General features: G+C 37.0%; 1 non-coding gene across 1 annotated transcript; it reads left to right on the top strand.

The window, feature by feature from the left end:
* Nucleotides 1-8,374: 8,374 nt before the first annotated feature.
* Nucleotides 8,375-8,481, top strand: LOC113000270 (small nucleolar RNA R71). Its single transcript, XR_003265561.1, has one exon. It is a non-coding gene; the product is annotated as a small nucleolar RNA R71 (small nucleolar RNA).
* The last annotated feature ends 6,307 nt before the right edge of the window (nucleotides 8,482-14,788 follow it).

Here is a 14,788-nt window from a genome sequence, read left to right as displayed (position 1 = left end):
GATTTACTAGATTAGCATGAGAATTAGATTGTTGGAAACGTTCTTTGTCATGTTTTGGTCTCATAAGTTTATTACGTGTTGATGATTATAATACACACACACATATGTATGTAAATGAATTGTTAAAATAAATTAGGAATTAATAGTTCAAATAATAAAATTAAATTGAAGGAAATTAATATATTAAGATTCAACGATAAATACTTTCAATGCATTTTCAGGTTAATTATTTATTAACTCTCTTTTAATTGAAAATAATATAGTTTGATTTAATATATATACCTGTTTTGTGCCATGTAAATATTAATATTGTGTGATGTTTATATGATTCATGAGGTGTGATAATATGTTGTGTTGGGATTATAACATTGTGATTGAGATTGAGTGTATATGATAAATTGAGTATGTGTTGAATTGTAAGATACACGTGTATTGAGATTTTGTACGCATTGAGTTGTGAGCTATGAACTGTATAATCACACAACTGTAAGACCCTTTAAGGGCATCGAGTTAATGCGCGACGAGTATTGTGATGAAATCCACTTTGGGAACCCGACAAGTTGAATCACTTTAAGGCACGACGAGTTAAAACGATTTTGAAAATAATTGAGTAGTTGTGTGCATTGCATAGTTCAAACTCCAGTGGCACATATATGATTTTAAATGCCTGTTTTAATGAGATTATTAGTCATATGAACATAACATATTAATATTATTACTGTTTGATTTGTCTATGATGCATGAGGCGTGATAACGTGATGTCTTGAGATTATTAAAGTGTGATTGATCGAGGCCGTACCCGAATCAAATAAACATGAAAATGCAGTAACTAGGAAGTGATCCTAGGTCGTTTCCCAACGAGCAACGATAAACCAATTTTTCATAATATACTTGCAGTAACAGTAACGAGGGGGGGTTGTTTGTTTTGTGATTTAAGGAGCAGAACAAGTAAACTGGAATACGAAACTAATAATATTAAAAATGGGTTGCTTCCTTTGATTCAGAAGCCATTCTCTTATCCTGGGTTACGGAGAATTCGTCCCTAACAGTTAACCACTTAATCCAACCCTATTTCAATTTACTAAGCGAAAATCAACCTAGGGTTGTCAATACGTGATTAGGCACCACATACACCAGTTAGCCCTTCGTCCATTAAGCATGAACGCAAGTTAGGCTCAGAGGCAATTAATCGAACACGAAGCGTGCACTGATTAATGTTCACGAATTTGGGTTAACTGGTGAAGGGAAAACTGCAGGGAACCACATTATAAACGAAACCTCAAAGATAGTTGGCTTCTTCCTCAAAAGGAAACAACACCTGAATATTTAGCCTTCCATAGATTCAAACAGAAAACGTAAATGAAACATGAAGCAGAAACGTAAATGAGACAGAAACGAAAATGAAAACAGAAACGTAAATGAAAGTAGAAGAAGAAACAAGAACGAAATTGTAATTAGAAGCAGGAAATGGAAAATTGCATTAAGAACGAAACAGTAGCATTAGAACAGAAAAACTTCAAAACCATAAACCCTAAGCTCTGAATAATAGTCTAACAGAATGCCCTGCATGAATCCCAAGGCTGCTATTTAAAAAGAGTGACTCAAAGTCACTGGGCCCTATTACAATATTCTGGCCCAAAACGAAATAAACACTGAACCACATAAAATAAAATTGCGAAATTTCCTAATTAGAAATTAACTAAGGTAAGCGCTGCTTTATTTTCCCTCTTCAAGTCCACAACCAAAATCCGGATTAAGCCCAATGTTTCATTAATTCCTGAAATTAGATTAAAAACATCAAATTAGCTAAATGAGCCCAAATAATAAAACTGCCAAATTAATTGACAATTAAGACCAATCAGTAATTAAAATGGTGCAAAAAGGGTTTAGAAAATAGAAGAAAATGATGGCACATCAAAACCCCCCATACTTAGCCTTTTGCACTCCTGGGCAAAATGAAACAAAGAACAAAATCCAAGGATACCAAAGAGAGACAAACGAAAACATTCACATATTTCTCAATGAACATCAAGGAATGAAAGGAATGGGTAACATCTAACATAAGGATATCCGAAAAGTCAAGACATTCATGAAAATCATCCAAGCAACCCAATCATGGTAAAATAGTTAATCAGCTCAAGAATGAAAAGTGATAAAGCCTCACAAGATATACACTCTATCTCTCAAGTGTTTAGGCTACTATTTACCCTCAAAGCACCCATGAAAACAAACACCACATAAACTTGGCAAGATTCTAAAATTGACAATCAACCCATAAACACAAGCACATGAGGATCAAAAGGTCTTTTAAGGTTGTAATGGGGCCAAGGACAAGGTATGGAAAAATATGGAATAAGTGGCTGAATCCCAAAGGAATAGAGGAGCAATGGGGAATAAGTGCATATTAAGAAAACATAAGAAAATAAAAAGAAGTAAAGATAAAATTTAAACATAAAGAGTAGAACCAACAGTCTCATCATTATTTTGTCATTTAAGATCTTATTCACTCAACTTTACTGCTTTTTTTTTCTTTTTCGATTTTTTTTTAATTTTTTTTTACTCTGTAGCCTTTGAGAAACAACATCATATTCAGCATGTCCAACATTTAACCAATATGCAATGTACATCAAGTATGGCTCAAAATATATCATGAAGCAAGGCCAACAAAACATGTTATCTAATGAAAAAAAAAACCCCACACTTATTCCCAAAACAATTCCAAAGCTCCAAAATTCCTTAAGGATATGGCGATATCATGGTTTTTCACTTAAGGCTTGTAGTGAGCTTCAAAACAAGGCTCAAAAAGGCTATCAAAGGAATTAAGTCAAGGTAAGTCTATTTGGCTAGAAGCTTATAAGAACAAAATTGCCTCAATCATATCCAAATATGCATCTGAATTAGGAAGCATCAACAAGAATCAAGCCAAGGCTATTGTGCAAGCAATCAATGGGGCAAAACACACCAAATGATTATGATGATGGATGGCTCAAATTCTCACAAAGGTAAACTCATCACTTTCAAATTGAGCTTTCTAAACTATCATGACATGTAGAGGAGAATCAAAGATTTCAAGTCACAAAATGTCAAAAACTTTTATTTTCAAAACAATTACCCATTTCGTGAACATATCCTATGATTCATAGAAAAACATGCAAAGTCGTACATGCGCACAGAATTGACCCAAAATATTAAACTAAAAATCCGACGAAACTAACAACATTAACAAATTAACACAACTAACAAATTAACAAAACCAACAAAACCAACAAAAACCAAAGAACACTCCCCCCATACTTAAACAACACATTGTCCTTAATGTAGCACAATTAAGAGATTAAAAACAATTAAATCATCAAATAGAATCGGACAAGTGTAATAAAAGCAAGGAAGGAGATAGGAAGAGAAGAACTCTCTAAGTCATGGTGGAGGAAGAGTAGGGTGGAGTAAGGAAGTCTTTTCCACCACTACGTCCACTAAAGAAGGGTTCGTGAGGAACGGCTTAAGTCGATGGCCGTTGACCTTGAAGCTCTTGTTTGTGGAGTCGCTTTTGATCTCAACTGTACCATAAGGAAAAACATTAGTAACAACAAAAGGACCAATCCACTTAGACCTCAACTTACCACTCATGAGTCAATGCCTAGAATTATACAATAACACTTTTTGCCCAACCATGAAGTCCTTCTTAACTATCATGCTATCATGGAACTTCTTGGTCTTTTCTCTGTAGAACTTGGCATTCTCGTAGGCTTCTAGGCGGATTTCATCTAACTCATTCAGTTGCAACTTTCTTTCCTCACCAGCTTGATCCATAGAGAAGTTGCAAGTCTTCACTGCCCAGTATGCTTTGTGCTCAATTTCCACTGGAAGATGACATGCCTTTCCAAAGACAACCCGATAAGGAGACATTCCTATGGGTGCTTCGTAGACAGTCCGATGTGCCCAGAGAGCATCGTCAAGCCTGGTACTCCAATCTTTCCTGCTTGGCTGCACAATCTTCTCTAAAATTCTCTTGATCTCCTTGTTAGAAATTTCTGCCTGTCCATTGGTCTGGGGATGGTATGGTGTGGATACCTTGTGTACCACCCCGTACTTTTTAAGCAAGGCATGCATTGTTCTGTTGCAAAAATGGGTTCCTTGATCACTAACAATTGCTTTAGGTACTCCAAACCTGCAAAACAGATTAAATCTGACAAAATCTGCAACAACCTTAGCATCATTAGTTCTAGTAGGTTTGGCTTCCACCCATTTTGAAACATAGTCAACTGCAAGGAGAATGTAAACATAACCAAAAGAGACAGGAAAAGGGCCCATGAAATCTATACCCCAGACATCAAACACCTCACAGAATAGCATAGGTTGCTGAGGCATTTTTTGTCGCCATGTAAGTGTGTTCCCTGCTCTCTGACACTGCTCACAAGTGCTGCAGATCTTCCACGCATTTTTAAAGATGGTGGGCCAGTAAAAGCCATAATCAAGAACTTTGCGAGCTGTCCTTTGAACACCCAGATGACCTCCTGGTGCGGAAGAATGAAAGAACTGCAGGACTAAGTCAGTCTCATGATCTAGAATGCACCGTCTAATTACCTGATCACCGCACAATTTCCACAAGTAGGGGTCATCCCAAATAAAATGCTTAGCATCACTTTTAATTTTATCTTTTTGGGCCTTAGATGCTAAGGGAGGAAAAGCATAAGCAACCAAATAATTGACAATGTTAGCAAACCAGGGAGTAGAAAGAGAGTCAGAAATACTATACAGTATATACAAATGATCATCCGGGAAATCATCCCGAATTGGTGAATCCGCATCCGTTACACGTTCAATTCGACTAAAATGATCAGCAACTAAATTTTGTGCTCCGCTCCTATCACGAATCTCCAAGTCAAACTCTTGGAGCCAGAGCATCCATTGGATCAACCTAGGCTTAGAATCAGCCTTCTTCAACAAGTACTTTAGAGTTACATGGTCAGTATAAACAATAATGTGGGTACCAAGCAAATAAGATCGAAATTTTTCAAGAGCAAAAACTATGGCTAGAAGCTCTTTCTCAGTAGTAGTATAATTCGCTTGGGCAACATCTAAAGTCCTAGAAGCATAGTATATCACCTTGGGCAATTTATCAATTTTCTGAGCAAGGACAGCCCCCAATGCATAATTTGATGCATCACACATAAGCTCAAAAGGGGATGTCCAATCGGGTGCCTGGATGATGGGGGTGGTAGTCAGCGCTCTTTTTAGGCAATCAAAAGCCTCTTTGCATCTGTCATTAAAGTCAAACTCCACCTCCTTTTGCAACAAGTTGGACAGTGGAAGGACTACTTTGCTAAAATCCCTTATAAAGCGCCTGTAGAATCTTGCATGACCAAGAAAAGATCGCACCTCTCGCACACAAGAGGGGTAAGGCAATTGTGAAATAACAGAAATTTTTGCAGGATCTACTTCAATACCCTTATTGGAAATAATGTGGCCTAAAACTATACCTTGCTCAACCATAAAATGACATTTTTCAAAATTTAGAACAAGGTTGGTTTCAATGCATCTATTCAAAACTTTTTCCAAACTATCCAAACAACCATCAAAAGAGGATCCATACACAGTGAAATCATCCATAAACACCTCTATGCAATTTTCTAAGAAATCACTGAAAATACTAATCATACACCGTTGGAAGGTACCAGGGGCATTGCACAGGCCGAAAGGCATCCTCCTATAGGCAAAAGTGCCGAAGGGGTAGGTGAATGTGGTCTTTTCCTGATCCTCAGGAGCAATAGTAATTTGCATATAACCAGAAAAACCATCAAGGAAACAGTAGTGAGATTTTCTTGCCAGGCGTTCAAGCATTTGGTCAATGAATGGCAGGGGAAAATTGTCCTTTTTGGTAACTTGGTTCAGCCTCCTATAGTCAATGCAGACTCTCCAACTGTTCTGCACCCGAGTAGGAATCAACTCCTCCTTCTCATTTTTTATCACTGTGAGGCCGGTCTTCTTCGGGACTACCTGGACGGGACTCGCCCATTGGCTGTCGGAGATAGGATAAATGATTCCAGCTTGCAAAAGCTTGGTTATCTCCTTCTTCACTACATCAAGAATCACCGGGTTGAGTCTTCTTTGTGACTGTCTTACTGGTTTAGCTCCATCCTCTAAATTTATTCGATGCATACATGTGGATGGGCTAATACCAGGAATGTCCGCCAGGGTCCAGCCTATAGCCTTCTTATTCTTCTTGAGAACAGACAACAACTTCTCCTCTTGCTCATCAGCAAGGGAGGCAGATATAATCACTGGAAAACTTTTGCTATCATCCAAGTAAGCGTATTTCAAATTTGATGGCAGAGGCTTCAATTCTGGTGTGGTCGGCTGGATAGTGGTAGAAGGAGATGGTTTCTCAGCCTGTACCTCATAAAGAAAGTCAGAGGTATGTGTACTTCCTGAAACATGGTTAGTCCTATCTGACTCTATAAAATCAATCTCAAGAGGTAAAACACCACTACCAGACATGCAATCAATATCACTTTCAGATTCACTCTCAGCATCAAATTCAGACATATGATCAAGTACAATTTCAGACTCAATGCATGAAGAGTGAGAGGCATGCAGATTAGAGTTAAGATCAATCATGTATTCATCAACAACATGGTCAATTATTTCAGCACGAAATACAGAAAGATCTTCAGATGGGTATTTCATAGCATCCAGAATATTAAAATGAACAGTTATATCACCAAACTCCATGGATAGTGTGCCTGCATAAACATCTATCTTAGTTCTAGCAGTTTTCATAAAGGGTCTGCCTAGAATGATGGGAACTAATCCTTGAGAAAATCCATCTTCCATATTCAAAATATAAAAATCAACAGGGAAAATCAGTTCACCAACTCTAACTAAGACATCTTCTATGAAACCAACAGGATAGGCAACACTTCTATTAGCTAAATGAATTACCACATCAGTTGACTGCAAGGGACCTAGAGATAAAGAATTAAAAATAGACAGAGGCATAACACTAACAGAAGCTCCTAAATCTAGCATGGCATTCTCGAACTTACTATTCCCTATAATACAAGGTATGCTGAATGTACCTGGATCTTTACATTTTTCAGGAATTTGGGGAACAGATTTACCAATCAATGTGGAGACATTTCTGCCCATGCTAATTCGTTCACTTCCTTTAAGCTTCCTCTTATTAGTGCACAGCTCCTTCAAGAATTTGGCATATTTTGGAATTTTCTTTATTGCATCCAGCAGAGGTATGTTTACCTCTACTTTTCTGAATGTCTCCAAGATCTCTTTCTCTGCCTCTTCCATTTTTTTGTTGGAAACTGCTCTTGGAGGGAATGGAAGAGGAGGGATGTGCTGCTTCTGCAAATTACCAGTGGAAGATTCACCTGCACAGAAATTGTTAGGTAAATTTTTGTCATCACCTTTTTCTGGAGTAGAGTGAAGTTTGGCAGATTCATTTGTAGATGAGGAAGGTGCTATGGGTTGAGGTCCTTGACACTGCTTTCCCGACCTCAATGAAATGGCACTGACATTTTTGGGATTTTGGACAGCTTGGGAAAGCAGCTTGTCAGAATTCCGGGACTGTTGTTGATTCAATTGTGTAGCCAATTGTCCCAACTGATTGGTTAAGCTCTAAATGGAGGCTCTGGTCTCTTGTTGAAACTGCATGTTCTGCATAGTCATTTGCCTCACAAGTTCTTCGAGGGAAGGTTGTGGAGGAGCCTCAACTTTTGGCTGTTTCTAGGGCTGTTGCTGTTGTTGGATTGGTGGAGGAATGTATGGTCTGCTTGGGCCAACAACATTTTGGAAGGAAGGAGCAGGCTGCTGTTGTTGTTGCTGAGGGCTAGACCATCTGAGATTAGGGTGATTCCTCCATCCAGGGTTGTATCTGCTGTTGGAGAGGTCATAATTGTTCTGTTGTGGTTGATTTTGCTGCTGAGGTTGAGGAGGTCTATTGTAAATATTTGCAGCATAAGCTTCGGGCTGCTCAATTGCTCCAGGTTGCTGCATGGAAGGGCAAAGGTCTGTATGGTGGTCAGCAGAGGAGCACAAACCACAGACCCTTGCAACAGGTACAGATTTATGGTTCAAGGCCAGCTGGGTTACCAAGTTAACCAATGCATCCAGTTTGCCTTCAAGCTTCTTAGTTTCAGATGATGCAGCTGAGTTTGTAGCTACCTCATGCACTCCTCTAATGACTATAGCATCATTTTTGGCGCTAAACTGCTGGGAGTTGGAAGCCATCTTCTCAATTAAATTTCTGGCTTCAGCAGGAGTCATGTCTCCAAGGGCTCCACCACTGGCAGCATCTATCATACTTCTCTCCATATTACTGAGTCCTTCATAAAAATATTGGAGAAGCAGCTATTCTGAAATCTGATGGTGAGGGCAACTGGCACATAGTTTTTTAAATCTCTCCCAGTATTCATATAGGCTCTCTCCACTGAGTTGTCTAATACCTAAGATATCCTTCCTGATGGCTGTGGTCCTAAAAGCAGGGAAATTTTTTTTCTAAGAATACTCTCTTCAGGTCATCCCAGCTCGTGATGGACCTTGGAGCAAGGTAATACAGCCAGTCCTTTGCCACTCCCTCTAAAGAATGAGGGAAAGCCTTCAGAAATATGTGGTCCTCTTGGACATCTGGGGGTTTCATGGTGGAGGAGACAATATGAAATTCCTTCAAATGTTTGTGCGGGTCTTCACCTGCAAGGCCATGAAACTTTGGAAGCAAATGAATCAGTCCAGTTTTAAGAACATATGGGACATCCTCATCAGGGTATTGGATGCACAAGCTTTCGTAGGTGAAATCAGGTGCAGCCATTTCCCTTAGAGTCCTCTCACGGGGTGGAGGTTGTGCCATGTTCTCAGAGTGTTCAAAATCAGAATGCTCAGAATCAGAATGCTCAAAATTATAATGCTCAAAATCAGGATGTTCAAAATCACCAATAACAGAATGCACAGATTCAGCAGTAATGGAATGCTCAGGATGATCAAAAGGTATAAAATGATGCCTAACTAATCTATGGAATGCCCTATCTATCTCAGGATCAAAGGGTTGTAAGTCAGATGGATTGCCTCTAGTCATACACTACATTCAGCATGCACAACTAGTTGCCTTGTCATGTAAATAAAGGTGCAGGTTTGAACTACAGCTACCCTCAAATGATATCCAAATGACTTGAAATTTTCTGAGCAACCTTATAAAATGATGAGAAGATAGCACAAAAAATTTCAGGCAAAAATTCAAAGTCTAACTATGGAAGCTAAAAACGGTAGGTTAAGAAAAATAAGTGAATAAAACTTGAAAAATAAAAAACTTTTGACAGAATCACTATTTTTGGACGATGGAGACCTCAGCCGGCCATAGGCCTATGACCATGGCGTAGGAAATTTTTTTCTACCCCAAATACATATATAATAATTGCGATTCTGATAACCGGAGCAAAAGTTATGGTCGTTTGAAGTTTCGACAAACACAAAATTTGCTACCTTTTTGGAACTTTCAAATCTGACCAAACTAAAGGCTCTAGCTATTTTTCCCACAAAATATAGATTAAAAGAAGTTACCACAAAAAAATTCAGCCAAAAATAACAACTCTAGCTACTAAAACAAAAAATCTCAAATAATTCAGCATGGGTGGTCGCTAAAATCCGTCTCTACTTGATTTCTACTACTACTCTGTTTTGCCGCAAGCAAAAGTGGTCGCTAAGTCCGTTGCAAAACACTATTCACAGCAAAACACCCAAAACTAAAACAGGGGAAGCGCTTAATAGGAAAACTGAAACAGAACACACACTAAACAAAATACCAGGACACTAAACAACACTAACACACATACTAACACAATACTAATAATTAAACTTAAAACACGAATGAGTTAAACACACAACACTAGCTAGTTATTATGAACCTTTGGACACTGCTCCCCGGCAAGGGCGCCAAATTTGATCGAGGTCGTACCCGAATCAAATAAACATGAAAATGTAGTAACTAGGAAGTGATCCTAGGTCGTTTCCCAACGAGCAACGATAAACCAATTGTTCATAATATACTTGTAGTAACAGTAACGATGGGGGGGGGGGTTTGTTTGTTTTGTGATTTAAGGAGCAGAATAAGTAAACTGGAATATGAAACTAATAATATTAAAAATGGGTTGTTTCCTCTGATTCAGAAGTCATTCTCTTATCCTGGGTTATGGAGAATTCGTCCCTAACAGTTAACCACTTAATCCAACCCTATTTCAATTTACTAAGCGAAAATCAACCTAGGGTTGTCAATACGTGATTAGGCACCACGTACACCAGTTAGCCCTTCGTCCATTAAGCATGAACGCAAGTTAGGCTCAGAGGCAATTAATCGAACACGAAGCGTGCACTGATTAATGTTCACGAATTTGGGTTAACCGGTGAAGGGAAAACTGCAGGGAACCACATTATAAACGAAACCTCAAAGAGAGTTGGGCTTCTTCCTCAGAAGGAAACAACACCTGAATATGTAGCCTTCCATAGATTCAAACAGAAAACGTAAATGAAACATGAAGCAGTAACGTAAATAAATAGAAACGTAAATGAGACAGAAACGAAAATGAAAATAGAAACGTAAATGAAAGTAGAAGAAGAAACAAGAACGAAATTGTAATTAGAAGCAGGAAATGGAAAATTGCATTAAGAACGAAACAGTAACATTAGAACAGAAAAACTTCAAAACCATAAACCCTAAGCTCTGAATAATAGTCTAACAGAATGCCCTGCACGAATCCCAAGGCTGCTATTTAAAAAGAGTCACTCAAAGTCACTGGGCCCTATTACAATACTCTGGCCCAAAACGAAATAAACACTGAACCACATAAAATAAAATTGCGAAATTTCCTAATTAGAAATTAACTAAGGTAAGCGCTGCTTTATTTGCCCTCCTCAAGTCCACAACCAAAATCCGAATTAAGCCCAATGTTTCATTAATTCCTGAAATTAGATTAAAAACATCAAATCAACTAAATGAGCCCAAATAATAAAACTGCCTAATTAATTGACAATTAAGACCAATCAGTAATTAAAATGGTGCAAAAAGGGTTTAGAAAATAGAAGAAAATGATGGCACATCAGTGATGAATTGTGTGTAAGTGACAAGTTGAGTATGTGTCAAATTGTGAGATCACACGTGTATTAAGATGTTGTGTGCATTGAGTTGTGAGCTATGAATCGTACAATCACACAATTGTAAGACCCTTTAAGGGCGACGAGTTGAGTCACTTTGAGGCACGACAAGTTAAAATTATTTTGAGAACAATTGAGGAGTCGTGTGTTTTGTATAGTTCATAGGTAGAGTCTGCATGTTAAAATGTTTTCTAGGTTGGACCTAAAATAGGAGGGAGAGGCCCTGACAGACTCTTCGGAGGCTAGACCTTCGGGCTTGGTTTTTCACTGACATGGTACCACATTGCATATAAGATTGAGTCTTAGTGTATATGTTGTATAACGCCTGTGTAATGATCATTGTGACTTGTTACGTGATGATGGATAATGAATTGCGTGAGTGTGAGATGTTGTGTTGTACTTGAGATGTGTTATTCTGAACACGTGATTAATGTAAAAGGTGTGGAATGTGATTTTATGATTAAATCCTTGGGACAAGTGATGTTACATAATGAGTGGTAAAATGATGCGAATTGTGCTAAGTTAAGCTTGTTGTACTTATATTATATATGTGTTTTCGTTTATCTCTATTTGTTTAGGAATATGATAATTCACTCCATGTGTGTTGTTTGTGTTTGGATCCTGTGATGATCTTGAACCTTGTGTTTGTGAGAGCAGATGATTAGGTGGATAGCTATGGAGAACCTTATGCTAGAGGCACTGGGACACTATGCTCTGATAGAATGTGACATTGGGGATTAGGGTTTTATGTTGTTTTTATCATATGATATTTTGAGATATGTATTTGAACATGATTTACTTCATGTTTCTCATTGAAATTTCAGTTGTAATTTCGGTACGGTCTTTGTTTGGAACCAGAACTCATTTTTATATTCTTACTGACAAGTTTTAACTTGGTTAAATTGTGAATGTGAACCTTTTACTCCATTGAGAAGTTTCATTTTGAGTTGTGAAATAAATCTTTTTAAATTACTCCCATTATTCCATGTTTCCTTTCACTATATGTATGTCGGGGTAGAGGGTGTCACAAACTCTATTATCAATTGCATGTGTGTAAATATTCCACATATATTTTGTTTCTTACAAATCTGATTATAGAAAATTTTGTGTAATTTCCCCAATAGGTGTATTCCTAAATGTTCAATGCGAAATCCTACGGTTTCGGGAAGAGGATTTAGGACACGATGTCCTTGCTATTCGAGATGAATGAAAATTCAGGGAAGAGCCTTCCGAGCTCATATTTCCTAAACTCTTCGTTGCATGCTTGATCTCCGACAATTGGTTTCTCGTCAGTGACCAAACGGAGAGGTGTTAGAAGGGAAGAAATGTAATGTTGGTGGAACAAGATGTTCTCAATACAAACACCATTAATTTTCTAAAGGTTAACGGAAGAATTATGTGTCCTTATTAATTGACATGGCGTATTTTTATTAGAAGAGGACAAGGATGGAGACAAGAATATGGGATAGGAGATTTTCATCCTTCCCATTGACCCTCCCTCACCCACATAATAAATCTGTCAAGTTCTCATGTTTTGATGGCAACTTGCACTATTGACATGTTGCATTTGGTCAGGTTGGTTTTTGTTGGACTAAAAACATATGAAACATTTGAATCCTAAAAATTGTTTATGATAACAAGAGTTAAGAAAGTTTGAAATATATTAACAATTGTGTTAAGTGTGTAGAAAAAGGGTCCAGAAACATGGGTATAACATACTATCTTAAGACTTATCCAAAATTTTTGAAAAATAAGGGTGTTCAACATGCCATTTGTAAAAAAATCCCAATCTAAAAGTATTCATTGATCTTTTCTCAAACTATTCATTTATGTTAAGGTTTCATATATGTTGAATGTCTTATATCCTTATAAGAATTGAAAATTCTCTCTTATATCCTCTTTGATATGCTTTAACATTTAAAATCCCAAGCATTTAATGATAATTAAAATATTCTAAGTTATAATACAACCCTATACAAAAAGCGACTCTTATCATGGGAGTAGTACATAAAGCGAGAACAAAAAAAGGAATTAACAATAAAGTAGTCTTTGCGTGCTAGAACAGTACATACCTTTATAGTATATACTGCTAGAGGACAAGACAACCTCTTCTCATTGATAACTAGACACGTCAACATGATTAACATGAAGGAGTTTTCCATGCATTTTTAATGTTGTCTCAAAATGGGAAAGAATAAGCCTGAAGAGCTCTCAACGAATATTTGTTGAAGTCCTATATAAAGAAAAGATAACTTGAAGCTTGAAGAAAATATAGAACACTCTAAAGAAACATTTTTTACACAAGCTTTTAACTAGACGATACCTCATACAAACTTAAATCTTCATATTATTTGTTTTGCAAAGTTTTGTATTTGTGCTTAACTTTAATATCCTCACACTGTGAGTTGTTTTTCTATATAAATAAACTTGTTTATGAAATCTTGGAGAGGCTTTATGACTAAATAGTACTTTGGATTTTTTTATCTTGGGTATAAATCAATGTTGTAAGCCTGAGAAGGCTGCAAAAAATACTTGATGCAGCCAATGTTGTTTAGTGGAACTCCTTATTGTTGTAGAGGATGGACAAGATCTTATGTTAAAAGTGAACTAGTGTGATGCTCTCTCCCTTGCACTTCACTCTTTATTACATCGGTTGGTTCGTTCTTTATTTGTTCAATGTTTGTGAAAATATTTTCAATGTTCACATATACACAATTCAACCCCCTTCAACCCCTTTGTTGTGTGTACATTGTTTATTTCAATTTTGGGTTAGGTTATGACATGGTGTAGTTGATGTGTGGTGGGGTGTGGTTGGCAATGTAACAGCCGTGCCTTTTGGGTTTTCTATTTTAATAAATAAATAAATAAATAAAATTAATTAGGTCATAAGTTCTCCCACTATATAAATTAACTTTTAACCTAGAGCGGTTTTTACAAAACACTTTATGTTCCTTTTTCTTCTTTTGATGCACAAGAACCCTAACAGAGCAATCGGAGGAGGAGCTCTAGAGAGCACCAGAAACTCCACAACTGCTAACGGAGAACGCTTGAGTGGCTACATCTAGGTAAGGGATGAGTTACTCACGCTTGGGGATTAGAATGAACATGTATAGGGATCTCTAGAGGATCAATTTTGGGTTATTTTATAAAATTTTAATTCATGAACTCTTTCCAATTGAATATTTCATATGCTAAATTGAGTGTAATATCTATTATCATGAAATTCTATGATCTTGTTTAGTGTATATTGACATGATATTTTTTTAGTGTATATAAGATTTTTTTTAAATTGTCAATTGTTATCACTTGATTTTTTTTGTATATTAACGCGTATGATTTTCTTTGTTTTGCGCTTGTGATTTACCACTGTTATATATATATATATATATATATATATATATATATATATATATATAGATATTCTTCGACACCGTTTTGGTATTGCCAACTCGCTTCTTCCTTGATTTTCATTTTTACTGTTTGGTTCCTGAGAAAGTGAAGGAACCCGACACTGTTGTTGAATCTCGCTTGTTCTCCGAGTGTGCTAATTATTATTATTGTTGACATTTGTTGTTAGTTTCTACTATTTTGTGATGAATCAACATGAATTATTTGAAATATTATAAAAATATTA

Source organism: Glycine max, chromosome 18 (genome assembly GCF_000004515.6).
Source record: "Glycine max cultivar Williams 82 chromosome 18, Glycine_max_v4.0, whole genome shotgun sequence".
Taxonomy (NCBI): Eukaryota; Viridiplantae; Streptophyta; class Magnoliopsida; order Fabales; family Fabaceae; genus Glycine; species Glycine max.
This window is presented reverse-complemented; position numbering and strand designations above follow the sequence as displayed.